The sequence below is a fragment of the Microcaecilia unicolor genome, chromosome 6 (genome assembly GCF_901765095.1).
Source record: "Microcaecilia unicolor chromosome 6, aMicUni1.1, whole genome shotgun sequence".
Classification (NCBI taxonomy): domain Eukaryota; kingdom Metazoa; phylum Chordata; class Amphibia; order Gymnophiona; family Siphonopidae; genus Microcaecilia; species Microcaecilia unicolor.
The window spans coordinates 155,540,005-155,557,103 of NC_044036.1; positions in this window are offsets into that span (position 1 = coordinate 155,540,005).

Sequence of the window (17,099 nt, forward strand, 5' to 3'; positions counted from 1 at the left end):
AACACTAACTCACCTTAGTAAACAGGGCCCTTAAATACTTAGGATAAGATTCTATATATCATGCCTATAAATTCAGCACCAAAATGAAATTCGCCTAAGTGCATTCTATATAGTACATCTTAATTTAAGTGTACTTTTTAGAATGTCAAAATTTCCATGCAATATATAGAACTAGTAGAAAAGGCCCATTTCAGGCACAAATGAAACGGGCGCTAGCAAGGTTTTCCTCGGAGTGGGTATGTTTGAGAGAGTGTGTGTGAGAGTGACTGTGTGTGTGAGAGAGAGTGAATTTGCGAGTGTGTGTGTGTGTGACAGAGTGAGTGAGACTGTGTGCGAGTGTGTGTCTGTGAGAGAGAGTGTGTGTGCCTAGGGTCCCTCCCTCCCACCCAGTTCCAGTGTTCCCCCTTCCTCCGTGTTCCAGAGTCCCCCCCCCCCGAGTTCCAAGGTAGTCCCCCATTTTTTTTTTGTACAGGTGGTGCATTCCCCCCCCCCTCCCCTCTCGTCCCCTTCTCCGAATTCCAGACCCCCATCCCTCCCCCGTTCCAGACCCCCCTCCGAGTTCCAGACCACTCCCTCCCTCCCCCCCAGTATCAGACCCCCCTCCCTCCATCCGAATTTCAGACCCCTCCCTCCGAGTTCCAGACCCCTCCCTCCCGCTCTCCGAGTTCCAGACCCCACCTCCCTGCCTCCCTCCCTCTGATTTGCAGAGCCCACCTCCATGCCTTCCTCCCTCCGATTTGCAGACCCCCCTCCCTATGATTTCCAGACCCTACCTTGGAGTTCCTGACCCCTGGACCCCCCTGTCGCAAACCTCTCGAGTCCCCCTTCCCGCCGCCAAACCTCCCCCGCCGCTGCCGCGTACCTGTGTTGGCGGGGGACCCCAACCCCCGCCAGCCGAAGTCTCCTCTTCTCGGCTGCGCGGTGTGGACGAATGACGTGATCAAGTTTGAATCAGTTTGTGCTCGTGCGTCTGACGTCTGACGCATGCACACAAAGAGATTCCAACTTGATCACGTCCCCTGGGTTTTCGGCGTAATGCGTCCAGTGACGTCAGCTGGGGCTTCGGAGCCCAAAGTTACGGACACAGGCAGCCAGGCTCATAAAACGTTGGAGATCAGTATTATTATATAGGATATGCAAAGTAGCCAAGACAGCGCCTAAGTCTAGGTGCAAGCATTTACGCCAAGTAAAACTTGGTGTAAATACCGGCGCCTATGTTAGACACAGAGCAGTTGTATTCTATAACACTCTGTGTACTTTTCTGGGATGCACATGACACACCCATAGCCATTCCCCCTTTTTGTCAGCATGCATTAGAATTTTCACGCACCGCTTTTTAGAATATGCTTAGCAAGTATTGCGCATAAATTCTAATTAATGCCAATTAGTACTGTTAATTGCTTGTTAACATACAATTATCGGTGCTGATTAGCTTGTCAACTAATTAAGTTATGCACATTGTTGCACGGAAATCTCGGCATGATATATAGAATCCCAGGGTTAACGGACTGTGTCTTAAGTATTTTATTCTGTGTCACTGAGAATGCACTTCCGTTTACGTTACCCAAGTTACCCAAGGAATGCTTTTTCAACTGGTTGTGAATGAAGAGCACATTGGGGGTAATTTTATAAGCAGCCACCTAGTTTAAGCCCATAAGAACATGTGTAAATGCTAATATTAAAGTCATTTATAAATGCAAATGGCCTCTTACCAATTAGGATGAAAATACATGCGTAAATTTCACTGCAAGTATTGTCGTTGTAGGCATGCACAGTGGCGAAGCATAATCAGAGTTTGAAATTACATACAGTACGTAGATCAGTGATTCCCAAATCTGTCCTAGGGAAGCCCCAGCCAGCAAGGTTTTCAGGATATCCATAATGACTATGCATGAGATCCCCACTCAGACCTGTGCTATTTAACATATTTATAAATGATCTGGAAATCGGAACAACAAGTGAGGTGATTAAATTTGCAGATGACACAAAACTATTAAAAGTCGTTAAAACATATGTGGACTGTGAAAAATTGAAGGAGGACCTTAGGAAACCCGAAGAATGGGCATCCAAATGGCAGATGAAATTTAATGTGGACAAATGCAAAGTGATGCACATTGGGAAGAATAATTCAAATTATAGTTACCTGATGCTAGGGTCCACCTTAGGAGTCAGCACTCAAGAAAAAGATCTAGGTTTCTTTGTAGACAATATGCTGAAATCTTCTGTCCAGTGTGCAGCTGTGGCCAAAAAAGCAAACAGGATATTAGGAATTAATAGCAAAATGATGGTAAACAAGACCGAAAATACTATAATGCCTCTGTATCACTTCATGGTGCAACCTCACCTTGAATATTGAGTTCAATTCGGGTTGCCGTATCTCAAAAATGATATAGCAGAATTAGAAAAGGTTCAAAGAAGAGCGACCAAAATGATAAAACAGTGGTCTGAAAGGTAGCATTATGTTTGAACACATTAAAGGATTTTGTTGGAAGTTTGCTAGTTTCTGTGCGTTAAATCGTGCATTACTGAATTTTTCTGCATTTTCCTCTCAGGGAACGTGGCATAGGAAGAGAAGGGGGCATGGAAGCATTAGCCAGCTAGCGTTTACACTTACCTTGTGCTAACTGGCTAAGCAGAGTTAACCTGGAGCAGATATGGTGGGTTGATCTAAATGTTAATGCACAACTTGCAATAAAAAAAATAGTGAGAGCTCCCTTTCTTGATGTAGCATTAGTTTTGGGCCTTGTTGTGTGCTAAAACTCTGTGTTATCACACTTTATAAGGTCAAATCTGTCCAGCGGGAGCACTCAGTAATTCAATGCAAAAGCTCAGCACTGCTAATATTTTACTTTCAGATCTGTAGTCTCAATTACTACAATCAGTCTTTAAAAGACCTCAGTGGTGACTCACTTCACATGAGTGATATAAACTCATGATTCACCATTACTGTCATTGGTCTAGACTTTTTTATGTATACATTATACTTCAATTCAAATTTCAAAGCCACTCAGTTTTATTTGTGTTCAAATGCTAAATAAAATTGTCACACTTAACTGGAGTGTCAATTCCAGGGCAAAAAAAGGACCCCATAGTCGATATGGGCCATACTTTGCAATAGCTGCTTCAAGGGCTGGTCCTTGCTGTAATGAGAAAAACAAAAAAAAACCATCTATCTATGAAAACTAATACCCTAAAAATACTTATATTCCAAGCTACATCTCTCGATTAACTGACCTCTGTAAATGATGGCGTTGTCTTCACATACCCCATGGCGCCCTACACAGGAACTTCCTTATATCTGATCACATGACTCAAAGAACCAATCAAATACAGAGTTTCAGATTAGTGATGACCAATCTAAATTCAACCCATCCGGGACTATAGTTTTCAACATAAAAATCCATCGATGCTCCTTATAATTGAGTAATGTATCTACATTACCACTCTCGAAACACATCTCAATTTTGTCAATGATCCTACAACAGATGTCAAGATTTGATTCTGAATCCTAGACTTACGCTCATTAAGTCTAATTTTAAGCTTTGGTAACAGGGCCTGAAAAGTTAAAAGTTAAACATTCGGAGATACATTTCTGCCAACTGAAAATACGCTAAGCAAAATATGCAATGGCAGTACTGGTTCCTGCATTGAGAAAATGTCCACGACAATGGTACCACATTCAAAATTCTGTGTTATTGCACATTAAGCCAAAAATGCAACACATTTTTAGTAGAAGAGTTCCTAAATTATCTAGATTTTAGGAATAAACTAAACTAAAGGACTAACAAAGAAGGATTTTCATTTTTGATTCTTGATATTTTGGCATTTTCTTTCTACACAATTTTGTTTTGTTGTATTTACAATAGCTTGTGCTGTCTTGCATGTTATACAAGTATTTTTAATGCAGTGCATGTTCTGTATAGGACTTCCAGACCGAACAGAGAGGGTAAATAGCATACATAGAAAGTATACAGACAAAAAAAAGCAACACTGGGCCTTCAAGACTGAGACAACAGGAGTAATTTATTGATAAGTGACCCGACACGGGCCTTGTTTCGGCGTGAAACAACGCCTGCCTCAGGGGCCAGGGTTTAGATGTAAGTGGTTTATAATGTGTATCTGTCCAATGCCTATAGGAAAAACGGAACCGCCAAAGATAGACGGGTAAGACCTTTAAAACCAAGCTCGCCTGTTTAAAAGGACAGCCACGATGCAGAGTATAAAAACTCCTGTATTAACCTTGTCTTTTTGTTTTTCCTGTAGGCATTGGACAGATACACATTATAAACCAATTACATCTAAATCAAGACCCCTGAGGCAGGCGTTGTTTCACGCCGAAACAAGGCCCGTGTCAGGTCACTTATCAATAAATTACTCCTGTTGTCTCAGTCTTGAAGGCCCAGTATTGCTTTTTTTTTGTCTGTGTAGGACTTCTGCATATTACAACATATAAAAATTAGTAAACAAAATGAAATGTTTATAAACACATGTATAGTGCTGTACAATTTTCTAAAAGACTTTACCACATGCAAAACAGGATTTTACATGTGGAAAAACATATATAAAATTACAGATGATGAGTATATTTTTTAAAAAGGGCCTTTTTACTAAGACGGTAGGGCTTCTGCGTCAGTTGCGCATGGCAAAACAGCAGCACTGCAAGGCACGTTGAGGCGTCCCACAGTATTGCTGTGATCAGCGCATGCAGCCATCGCCGCACCAGTGGCGTAGCCAAGGGTGGGCCTGGGTGGGCCCAGGCCCACCCACTTTGGGCTCAGGGCCACCCAGTAGCAGCATACCTATGGTGTGGCTGGCAGGGATTCCCAAGCCCCACCAGCTGAAAACTCCCAACAACTGTCCCTCCTGAATACCTTGTAAATAGCAGATGGCATGCAGGTGAGACAAAGAAAGACCAAATCACCTGTGGGACAGGGAGGGGTTCTTCTGCCCACCCATCTTGGGTCCAGGCCCACTCAAAGTTGGGTGTCTGGCTACGCCCCTGCGTGGCACACTGCCTGATTACCAGACGATTAACATAACATAGTAACATAGTAAATGACGGCAGATAAAGACCTGAATGGTCCATCCAGTCTGCCCAACAAGATAAACTCATTTACATGCTGTGTGATACTTTATATGTATACCCGAGTTTGATTTGTCCTTGTCTTTCTCAGGGCACAGACCGTAGAAGTCTGCCCAGCACTGTTCTTGTACTAAGTTCTGAAGCTAACCTCCAAGCCCCGTAAAATTTACACTCCAGCCCATCCCTATCTATTCAGTCACGATCAGGGCGCAGACCGTAGAAGTTTGCCCAGCTTCCATTTTGTTTCCCAATTACCGGCGTCGCATTAGTGCATGAACCCTTAACGCCAACTAAATAGGTAGCAGTAAGGGCTCAGGCGGGAATAGACGTGCACCAATTGTGAAATTAGCACATGGCCATTACTGAAACAAATACAAATTCTGGCCATGCTAGAAAGTCACCAAAGCTCACGGCGAACCCAAGCAATAATGTCAGCACTAGCCACTTTCTAGCACAGCTTAATAACCCTACACTTGCTCTCATTTCTCAAAACAAATTCCCTTTCTATGAGTCGTATGCTAGAGTCCACTCAGAATTCTACCCTTACTACTACTACTATTACTACTATTCAGCATTTCTATAGCGCTACAAGGCGTACGCAGCGCTGCACAAACATAGAAGAAAGACAGTCCCTGCTCAAAGAGCTTACAATCTAATAGACAAAAAAATAAATAAAGTAAGCAAATCAAATCAATTAATGTGAACGGGAAGGAAGAGAGAAGGGTAGGTGGAGGCGAGTGGTTACGAGTCAAAAGCAATGTTAAAGAGGTGGGCTTTCAGTCTAGATTTAAAGGTGGCCAAGGATGGGGCAAGACGTAGGGGCTCAGGAAGTTTATTCCAGGTGTAGGGTGCAGCGAGACAGAAGGCGCGAAGTCTAGAGTTGGCAGTAGTGGAGAAGGGAACAGATAAGAAGGATTTATCCATGGAGCGGAGTGCACGGGAAGGGGTGTAGGGAAGGGCGAGTGTGGAGAGATACTGGGGAGCAGCAGAATGAGTACATTTATAGGTTAGTAGAAGAAGTTTAAACAGGATGCGAAAACGGATAGGGAGCCAGTGAAGGGTCTTCAGGAGAGGGGTAGTATGAGTAAAGCGACCTTGGCGGAAGACTAGACGGGCAGCAGAGTTTTGAACTGACTGGAGAGGGGAGAGGTGACTAAGTGGGAGGCCAGCAAGAAGCAGATTGCAGTAGTCTAAACGAGAGGTGACAAGGGTGTGGATGAGGGTTTTGGTAGAGTGCTCGGAAAGAAAGGGGCGGATTTTACGGATGTTGTAAAGAAAGAAACGACAGGTCTTGGCAATCTGCTGGATATGAGCAGAGAAGGAGAGAGAAGAGTCAAAGATGACCCCATGGTTTCGAGCTGAGGAGACAGGGAGAATGAGAGAGCCATCAACAGAAATAGAAAACAGGGGGGAGCGGGGAGGTGGGTTTGGGGGGGAAAATGAGAAGCTCGGTTTTGGTCATATTTAATTTCAGGTGGCGTTGAGACATCCAGACAGCAATGTCAGACAAGCACGCTGAAACTTTGGTTTGGATGCAAGGTGAGATATCAGGGGTAGAAAGGTAGATTTGGGAGTCATCAGCATAGAGATGGTAGGAAAAGCCATGGGATGAGATTAATGAACCAAGGGAAGAAGTGTAGATAAAAAAAGAGGAGGGGACCAAGAACAGAACCCTGAGGTACGCCGACAGGCAGAGGGATAGAAGTAGAAGAGGATCCACCAGAGTGAACACTAAAGGTGCGGAGGGAGAGGTAGGAAGAGAACCAGGAAAGGACAGAGCCCTGGAATCCAAGTGAGGACAGGGTATCGAGAAGTATGCTGTGATCGACAGTGTCAAAAGCAGCGGAAAGATCAAGAAGAATGAGGATGGAATATTGACCTCTGGATTTAGCCAGTAATAGGTTATTGGAGACTTTAGTAAGCACAGTTTCGGTTGAGTGGAGAGGGCGAAAACCAGATTGTAGTGGGTCAAGAATAGCATGTGAGGAGAGAAAAATAAACGCAGCGGCGGTGAACAGCACGCTCAAGTAATTTGGAGAGAAAAGGAAGGAGGGAGATGGGTCGGTAATTAGAGGGACAAGTAGGGTCGAGTGAAGGCTTCTTAAGGAGAGGTGTGACCACAGCATGTTTAAAGGTAGCAGGGACAGTCTCAGTGGAAAGTGAGAGGTTGAGAATGTGACAGATAAAAGGAATAAGAGCAGGAGAGATGGCATTAAGAAGGTGGGTGGGAATGGGATCAGAGGAACAGGTGGTACATTTTGAGGAAGAAAGGAGAAGTGTAGTTTCCTCAATAGTAACTTCAGGAAAGGAGGAAAGGGAATGAGGGGAAGGAGAGAGAGGGGAACGGACTAGGGGAGGGAGAGGTGGTGAGGTAGAGAAAGCAAGGTTTATCTTTTGAACCTTGTTGTGAAAGAATTCAGCAAGGGTCTGAGGAGATAATGAAGGGGGAGTTGGGGGAGGGGGCACCTTGAGGAGAGAGTTCAATGTGGTGAAGAGACATATTTCTCATAGGAAGTCAATCTACTATAATATTAATAGTAAATTTCATAAAATATTATGAATGTATTGCTTTCCAGGATCTGAGGCACTGGCTAGTTTTGAATCCTGTAGAAATCCCTCTATGCAGTTGAAAATGCTAAAGAAATGCATGTACATTAATACAAAGTCAGGCATGACTTCATAAGTTTACATGTCAACAATGCTGTATATCGGTTTCTTATTACCTCAACAGTAATGCATTTTTGTGAAAACCTCAGTACCTTTTTGATTTAATGGAAGAGCAGTATTGCGTTTCTTTATCAGCCTCTGTGAGATTAATACCTTCTGATGTGAGACTGCTGCAAACTGGAAAAGCATGATTGGCAGAACTATTATCTAATGCTTATAAGGTGCAGGGCTTACAAATCAGCCATCTTAATATTTTTTAAACTTTATATATATGAAGACATGTCATTTTTTTAGCCAGCAAGTGTCAGAGGGCTAAATCAAAATCCCACTAATTTTATTTTCGTATGCTGAGTGCAAATGTGTCTGTCATGAACAAAACTTACCTACAAATGATTGCAAACCACATTTCACTGTACAGTAAATCAACAAAGATATTAATTACTGTGAGGTAAAACAACATATAGGGAAAATAATGTAAGAAAAGACTGCTTAACTTTTTAGGCCCTTTTTCTAAAGGTTAGCGCAAGCTAATAGCTCATGTGGCTTATAGGAAAAGTGTCCCTTTTATGCATAAGTTTTCAGATAGAAAGCCAGCACATAGTATCCCTTTGAAAATTAGCCCTCAGAAAATACCTGCAGGTATTTATACTGAGGAACCTAGAGGAACATAAGAACATAAGAATAGCCATACTGGGTCAGACCAGTATTCTGATTCCAGCTGTGGCCAATCCAGGTCACAAGTACCTGGCAGAAACCCAAACCGTAGCAACATTCCATGCTACCAATGCCAGGGCAAGCAGACTATGGCCTTTTCCTCCAGGAACTTGTCCAAACCTTTTTTTAACCCAGATATGTTAACTGCTATTACTACACCCTCTGGCAAAGAGTTCCAGAGCTTAACTTCATTGACTGTCCCCTAGTCTTTGTACTTTTTTTGAAAGAGTAAAAAACTGATTCACTTCTACTTGTTCTACACCAACCAGGATTTTGTAGACCTTGATCATATCTCCTCTCATTCGTCTCTTTTCCAAGCTGAAGAGCCTTAACCTCTTTCGCCTTTCCTCATATGAGAGGAGTTCCATCCTTTTTATCATTTTGGTCATTCTTCTTTAAACCTTTTCTAATTCCATTATATCTTGAGATATGGCGACCAGAAATGAACGCAATACTCAAGGTGAGGTCTCACCATGGAGCGATACAGAGGCATTATAGTATTCTCGGTCTTATTTACCATCTCTTTCTTAATAATTCCAAGCATCCTGTTGCTTTTTTGACTGCCACCACTCACTGGGCAGAAGATTTCAGCATATTGTCTACAACAACACCTAGAACGTTTTCTTGGGTGCTGACCCCCCAAGGTGGACCCTAGCATCAGGTAGCTATGATTTGGATTATTCTTCCCAATAATTCTCATCATAATGCTGTGAAACAATGAATGAGTCATACTAGTTAATAATGTAATTTATTTATTCACTCCTTAGTATGATGATATTTGCTCAGGTAAGGAACAGATCTTGGATCCACAACGAGAGACAGTATCTCTCCCCGAGTCTGATTCCATTTGAAATACAATTAGCAAAGCTCCTCTTTATAGACAAAATATTGGCTAGTTAATCTGGCTAATTAAGATGATAAATGGCTTTAAGAAAAAGACTAAGACTAAGAAAAACAGGATGCAGATGTTCTGCTGATATCAAGATATCCAAACTTTAAAGATATATGATTGGCAGTATAACCTTAAAGATATATAATTGGCATCATAAGGCACAAGGAAAATACAAGTCAGCAAATTCTTTATATACAGTGAATGTTCAAATTCTAAGCTAAACAAAATAACATCTGGCTATTGCTAATTATCATCTGTAGAGCTATAGTGTCTTTCAAATATTGTCAAGTTACAATGATGAATAACCTTAAGAAATAGCAACTTCTAAAAAGGACAGGATATAGCTGTCCCTATAATGAGATATTACAACAGGTGGGGGTTCTCTCTGGTTATTTCTGGAGGAACATCTGTGTACTTGAAACAAGTCTTGCTTATCTGCATTTACCAGTACTATAGCTATGACGAGCTTCTTTTCAAAGAAGTTTATTTTCCTAATTTAAAGCACATGATTTTTAGGTCTGTCATCTCCGCAGATTCCTCTTTACTTCTCAAACCTTCTTTCACTTCCACCATACCTACTACTTAGTATGCAAAACTTTCTCTGAGTTTTTTACAATATTTACACGCATATTGGGGCCCTTTCATTAAAGGGCAATAAGCCTTTTGGATTAGTTTCTATATATGGCACCTAAAAAATCCGCGCTAAAAAACCTCCACTTGAGCAGTATTCTGTAAGCTGCACCGAAAGGTTGGGGCGCTTTATAGAATTAACACTTAAGTGGAGAGGTCGCTCATAAATTTAGGCACAGTCATTTGCACCAATGAAAACGTAGTACATACTCTGATTCACAAGATCATACACGGAGAATCACTTAGTTACATGAATAACCTTATCGACCTTCCTATCAGAAACAGTTCAGTGTCTTCACATACTTTCCTTAATTTACACCTTCCCAATTGCAAAGGAATCAAATACAAAACAATATATGCATCCAGCTTTTCCTTTCTGGGCAGCCAGCTTTGGAACGTATTACCAAGATCCATCAGAGCAATCAATGACCATTTACCTTTTAGGAAAATGTTGAAAACCCATCTCTTTAAACTAGCTTACCCAAACGACCCAACATAACCCTACACATTTCTCTTATTATGACGATGTCTATATATTAAACATGTCACCCTAGCTACTCCATACTATCCCAGTCTTCCCTTCCCCATCCTTCCTTCATCATACCCATCCCCATTTCCTTATCTATCTTTATTACTCCTTCCCTTGTTAATTCACACATACTCAAAGCATTCTATTATTATGTTACATTATAGCTCGTAATATTCTTCTTAATGAATATAATTGTAATTCTGTTTACTATGTAAGCCGCACTGTACCTGCTTCTGTGGGAAAGTGCGGGGTACAAAAATGCACCTCCAACGTTCTATGAAGCCTCCACAACTCCGAACGTTCTACATGCATGGTGGTGAAACCCGAAATTCACCCATGCCTGTTTGCCCCACCCACGCGTCAAATGTCATGACGTTGAGGGCGGAGCAATCACACTCAACAAATCGGATCGCAGAGCCGTTAATAAGCGACACAACGTCACATAAGACGCATTGCGGACGAATGAAAACCAGCACAATAAACCGTTGCTACGCGACGTACAACGTCACCTAAGATGCATCGCAGACCAAAGCAGCTATGGAGAAACCAGGAGACTAAAGGCGGAGAGAATGGACTCCCCCACCCCCTTCCTATAATCAAGGAAACCATCGCAAGCAGGTACTTCCCAGACCCAATTGAGAGGAATGGTTGCGGGGGGGGGGGGGACAAGGGGAGAGAGCAGAATCCCAGCCACATCAAACACCCCCCTCCCCCGCCCCGAGACACATCGACCCCCCCCCAATGCCAACATCAACACCCTCGCCACCCCCCTCCCACTGGAAACGCTGAGAGGCTGCTGCTGGCCCCTCCCCCAGACCAGCGAAAGTGCACAGTTACAGCCCTTAACAACGCCCCGCCCCCCGGGGTTGCAGACACTCACCCCTCCACCCCCCCCCCCCCAGGGCCAGAGCTACGAGAGGCTAGCGGAGGGGCGCAACTACGGAGGAAACCAGAGAAGAGCAGAGTCCTGGAGACTAAAAAAAAGTTGTTTCTAACTGCATTCCTTAGTGGATACCTGCACAAAAATTGAGAGTTAGGAAGGCCAAAGTCAAATTTGAGCCGCGCAAAGGATTTAAGGGCTTCATTGGTAATAAGTTGGATAACAAACCAAAGTGTTACATTTCTGCCAAGCCTGTTGTTCTTATATTATTCCATATTAGGACATCTTCTAAGGCATTTGTGAGTTTAGCACGAGACTACTCCTTCAAACTTAGGCACCCCCAAAGCTACGTGTGAAGTAGCATCAGTGAGACTGGATCATGGGGAGTGATTGGCGGGGGGGGGGGGGGGGGGGCACTTCAGAGCTTCTTATTTATTTATGGTGTATCATGTTACATGCACTGATCCCGTGCTATCTGGCATAGCATATAACAGAGAGCCTGTGGTGCATTAACTGAAACTCACATACGCACTTGCACACCCTCATTCTCACACACACACTCTCTCTCTCTCACAGACACACTCCCACCCAGACTCACTCTCCCTCTCTCTCTGTCTCACACACACACTTGCACATTCACTCTCTCACACACAGTCACTCTCACAGACACTCTCTCTAACATACACACTCAGCGGAAAACCTTGCTAGCGCCCGTTTCATTTGAGCCAGAAACGGGCCTTTTTCACTAGTGTAATAATAATAATAATGCCCGTATCTAAATTTATGCATCGAGCACTGTTATTCTATAATTACGCTCCCAATCCACCCCAAAACACCCATGACCCTCCCATTTCCATGCCTTTTTCAGGCTGTGCGTAAGTTTTAGGTGTGGATCATGCACCTAACTTTATGCGCATAGGTCTTAATTAAATCTAATTAGTGCAAATAATTGCTTGTTAAAGACAATTATTGCCATCAATTGGCTCATTATTCCATTAAATTGTGCATGCAAATTGGGAATTCTCCTAAATTTACATGCACAATTTTTGATGCCTCTTATAGAATCAAGGGGTTAATGAGTGGTATTGGGGAAATTCTATAGATGGTACCTAACATTAGGCACTACTTCAGCAGGGAAAAGTGTTCTAACAGATGCAAGGCACTGAGGGGTCCTTTTACTAAGCCGCGTAAGCATCTATGCACGCCCAACATGCGCCAAAATGGAGTTACCGCCCGACTACCGCATGGCTCTTGTGGTAATTTCATTTTTGGTGCACGTATGAGAAATATTTTTTATTTTCGGGCATGCGTAACGGACGTGCGCCAAGTGGCATTTGGCGCGTGTAGGTCATTACCACACGGTTACTGCGTGAGTCTTTACCACTAGGTCAATGGCTGGCGGTAAGGTCTCAGACCCAAAATGGACGTGCGGCAATTTTTAAAAGGCCTTTTTTTTACAGGCGCGCTAAAAAATGGATTGGTGCATGGCCAAAACCAGCGCCTACACTACTGCAAGTCATTTTACAGCGCGCCTTTGTAAAAGGACCCCTGAAACGGGGCAGAAACAGCAGATCAAGGCAAAAATACAGCCCATTTATAGAACAGCGCCTAAATGTTTCCATGCAGATCTGCACAGGGGGTGTAACAATGGGAGGGACATGGTCGGGTCAGAGGTGTTCCTGTAAAATGCACGCAGTGTTATAGAATAGTGCGGATCATCACCCAACTTGTGCACTGGGATTTACAATTGGTTTCATGTGGTGTAACTATTTGCACCCAAAGTTGATCACGGATCCCAGTGCTACACTCCCAGTGGAGGAGTGGCCTAGTGGTTAGAGCACTGGTCTTGCAATCCAGAGGTGGCCGGTTCAAATCCCACTGTTGTTCCTTGTGATCTTCGGCAAGTCACTTAACCCTCCATTGCCTCAGGTACAAACTTAGATTGTGAGCCCTCCTGGGACAGAGAAATATCTAGAGTATCTGAATGTAACTCATCTTGAGCTACTACTGAAAAAGGTGTGAGTAAAATCTAAAATAAATAATATAAAGGGTACCCATCCTGTAACATCTGTTATAGAATACCATTCAGCACCAACTTTTTTCGGCGTCGAATTTTGAGCAAAAACAGTGTCTGAATTCAAGAGAGCTTGGGATAAGTACATAGGATCTCTAAGGGAGTGATAGGAAGAGTAGATGGCATGGATAGGCTGACTGGATAGGCCATATGGTCTTTATCTGCCTACATTTTTCTATGTTTTTTTTATTTCTATCTATTTGCTGAATCCAGCCCTTAACATGAAGAAACAGGTTACCGTGCGACCGTGTTAAGTTGTGTAGTAGTTTGTTTCCACACTTTAAGCTTTGCAGTACTGCATTTTTCAGATTTTTTCCATAAGGGGGTGTGACACAGGTGAAGAGTGGGCATGAAGGTGTTAGCCAATTAGGGCTAGATTCTATATATGGTGCCTGAAAAGTCCATGTGGAAAAAAATACCGAGGCCCTGAGTGAGGCAAGAGGTATGAAATATAAAGAGAAGGTGCCTGACATCAGAACTCCACCCCCGACTGCCAAGACCCACCCCGAGATGCCCAGCTGAGATACCTAGTTGACAGCACAGCATGCTCCAGAGTTGGTGGGACTGCCGAATGGCTCAGGCCAGGGCCCAAAAACAGACCACCAGAGCCAGGCCACAGCCGGAAGGGCCATACCCACGTGCACAGGAAGTCAGCGGAGCGGGCCGCCTCCAAGCGTGGCAGGGGTTAGTGATGCACGGCGGAACATGGCAGGGATCAGCGGAATCACGGCGGTAGTTGGAGGAACCAATACATGATAGGATCCCTTACCGTCATCTGAATGGATGGCGGTAAGGGCACCCCACCAAATTGGCCATGGTTCACTTATTGCACGGCCATTTCTTTTTCCCTAAAATGAATAGCCTTTTACCCACTGTGGTAAAAGAGGGCCTCAGCAGCGCATGTCAAAATCACACGCTGATGCTAGTGCAGGCCCCCTTTTACTTAAGCTTAGTAAAAGGATCCCTTAATGCACAAGAATTGCTAGGTAGTAATGCTAAAATGTCAGTAAGATTAACAAAGCTTAAGATAATAAAATGTTATTTAATAGTAATACGTAAGTGTGATGACTAACCCCCCCCCCCCCCCATTTACTAAGCCACACTAGCGGCTGCCATGCACCAATACCGACACAGCCCATTCATTTTGAATAGGCTATGTTGGCATTACCATCTGGCAGCTGGTAATGCAGCTTAGTAAATAGGAGGTTATATAACTATACAAAATGGCTCGTTGAAATTCAAAGCAGCTGCTGAGAAAACTTCAAAAAAACTGGAGAAGGTTACTTTTTTTGCCTCACCCTGTAGAAATAAAATAAAAGACATTTTAGAATTTCTTGTTTCTGTCATATGGACAAGAAACATCTCTCTCAAGATCAATCTCTGAAGTGACAACTGTGGAAAAAAATTCACATGGAGACTATGTTTTGCTCTTTTAGGAATGAGCAGAGCCTAAGGACATTTGTCTCCCCTCCCCCCCCCCTACCCACCCACACACACACCCTACACTGAGTGCCTGTAGGTGATGGACTGAAATTGGCACGGATGACTGCATAAAATATTCTTTTTATGCTTCAGACGAAATTAAATGAGAAAATTCTGTCAAATTTATTAAATTATTCTTTTTCCTTATGTTTTCCAAGCCCATGAAGTCAATCTCAGTGAAAGAACAAAAGTGTCACTCATTTTCACTCAAGGAATTGCTCTGAAAGAGCAAGCTGTTATTTAACTCATAAAAAAAGTCACTTTTCTTTAAGCTTGTCAACTATTTTGCCAATCTCTGAGGCTGGTTATATTTCTTTTCTTCTTTCAATGCTGACATTCACACTATTTGGCTAGAAATATCTACTATACCTTTATCAAGTGCATCAAGAGCTTCTGTAAAATGGCAGGTGATATTTTATGAAACACCAGCCAAAAACCAGTCTCTCTCTAATCAGCAATGTACTGAGATTTCAGTTTTAAGATGCTGCATAGGATGTGTATGAAAGTCAACGGTCATATAGGACTTCCGAATATCACTCTATAGGTCCTGCTTACTGAAATGGAGTAAAGCTTCCCATTCACCACACTTTAACTGCAAGGTTGTGTAGTAATTGTTGAGGATGCAACCAGCATGTCTTCTGCAGTTATTGAACAAAAACGTTCTTTACTGCACATTCAGAGGATAATTTTATAAAGCCATTTTTGTGCTTCTGTGGCAATATATACACGTAAAATGGCTCTTATAAAATTACTGAGAGGGGATGCCAGAAATAAAAGATCTTAAAAAACTGAACCAAAATCATTAAAAGAAGTCTGTTATTTAAAAAAAAAAAAAGCAAACACAGAAACCTATTTCTCTGTCTCAGCTTCTATTCATTGAGGACCCTGTTTACAAAGGCGCGCTAGCATTTTTAGCGTGCACACTAACCGTGTAGATGAACATAATATTCCTATGGTCATCAACACAGCGCACACTAACTTTTAGTGCATCGTTGCAAACAGGGCCCTGATTGTCATGTTTCTTTTTTTTTTTTTTTTTTTAATTATATTTTTATTAAAGGTTTTGTCATACAGAGAATGCAAAAATAAACACCAAATCAAACAACCCCCCCCCCCCCCCGGAAATTAACCCCCCCCCCCAAAAAAAAAAATCATAAGCATAATCAAAGTCAAAGTTCCATAGCAATACCCGGAGTCAAATTGCAGGGTTACACAAGTTCAAGGAGTGCTATGTGGCTCCTGACAAAAAAGGTCTAAACGAGCCCAGGTCCTCAAAACAGACCTAATATTTCGACGTCTATGGGCCAAAATTGTTTCATATTTTCTGATCACGCATACATAACTCCACCATTCATTATAATTCAGGTACACATTATGTTTCCAATTGGAGACAATTAAATGCAAGGCAACAGCTAGCAGTATGTTATACAATTTCTTATCAGACTCCAAAAGAGGGATAGTAGGACAAGAAGCTCGTAAGATCACAACCTCATAAGAGAGCGCAGTGGACTCAGGCAAGTGAAAGATAAGACACATTTTTGACCAAATTAGTTGCCAGTAAGCTCTGACGTTTTTACAGTAGAAAACCATATGTGCCAGTGAACCATCTCTTTCCTGACAAGACCAGCAGTTGAAGTTGACAGAGGCTTATTTTCAAAGCACTTAGCCTCCCAAAGTTCCATAGAAACCTATGGAACTTAGCCTCCCAAAGTGCTTTGAAAATATGCCTCCATGTGATTCTGGCCACTCGAGCAGGAGTCCAATAGGCTTTGTGGAAGATGAAATATGAGGATTGAGATATTGCTGCTGACTTCGTATGCATAAGGTATATTGGACGCCAGATAAGTTATCAAAATAAACTTCTTCAAGAGATAACAGATATTTTCACTGCCTGAGGGATTCTGGGACATTGTCGCATACGCTATTTCAGTACCCATGTCTACAGCAATATTGGAGAGGAGTGTGGTCCACCTGCAAGAATATCTTATATCTGAATGAACCCCTCATGTATAAGATCTTGATCTGGAAGTCTTATGGCTTGCATACTCTTCTCCCTCAGAAGCAGGTTAAGCTATTTGACTTTTGGATGCTTCGGCCATCACAGAAACATTTTGGTTTAATCCTGTTTTTCTCTACTGTAAGTACAAA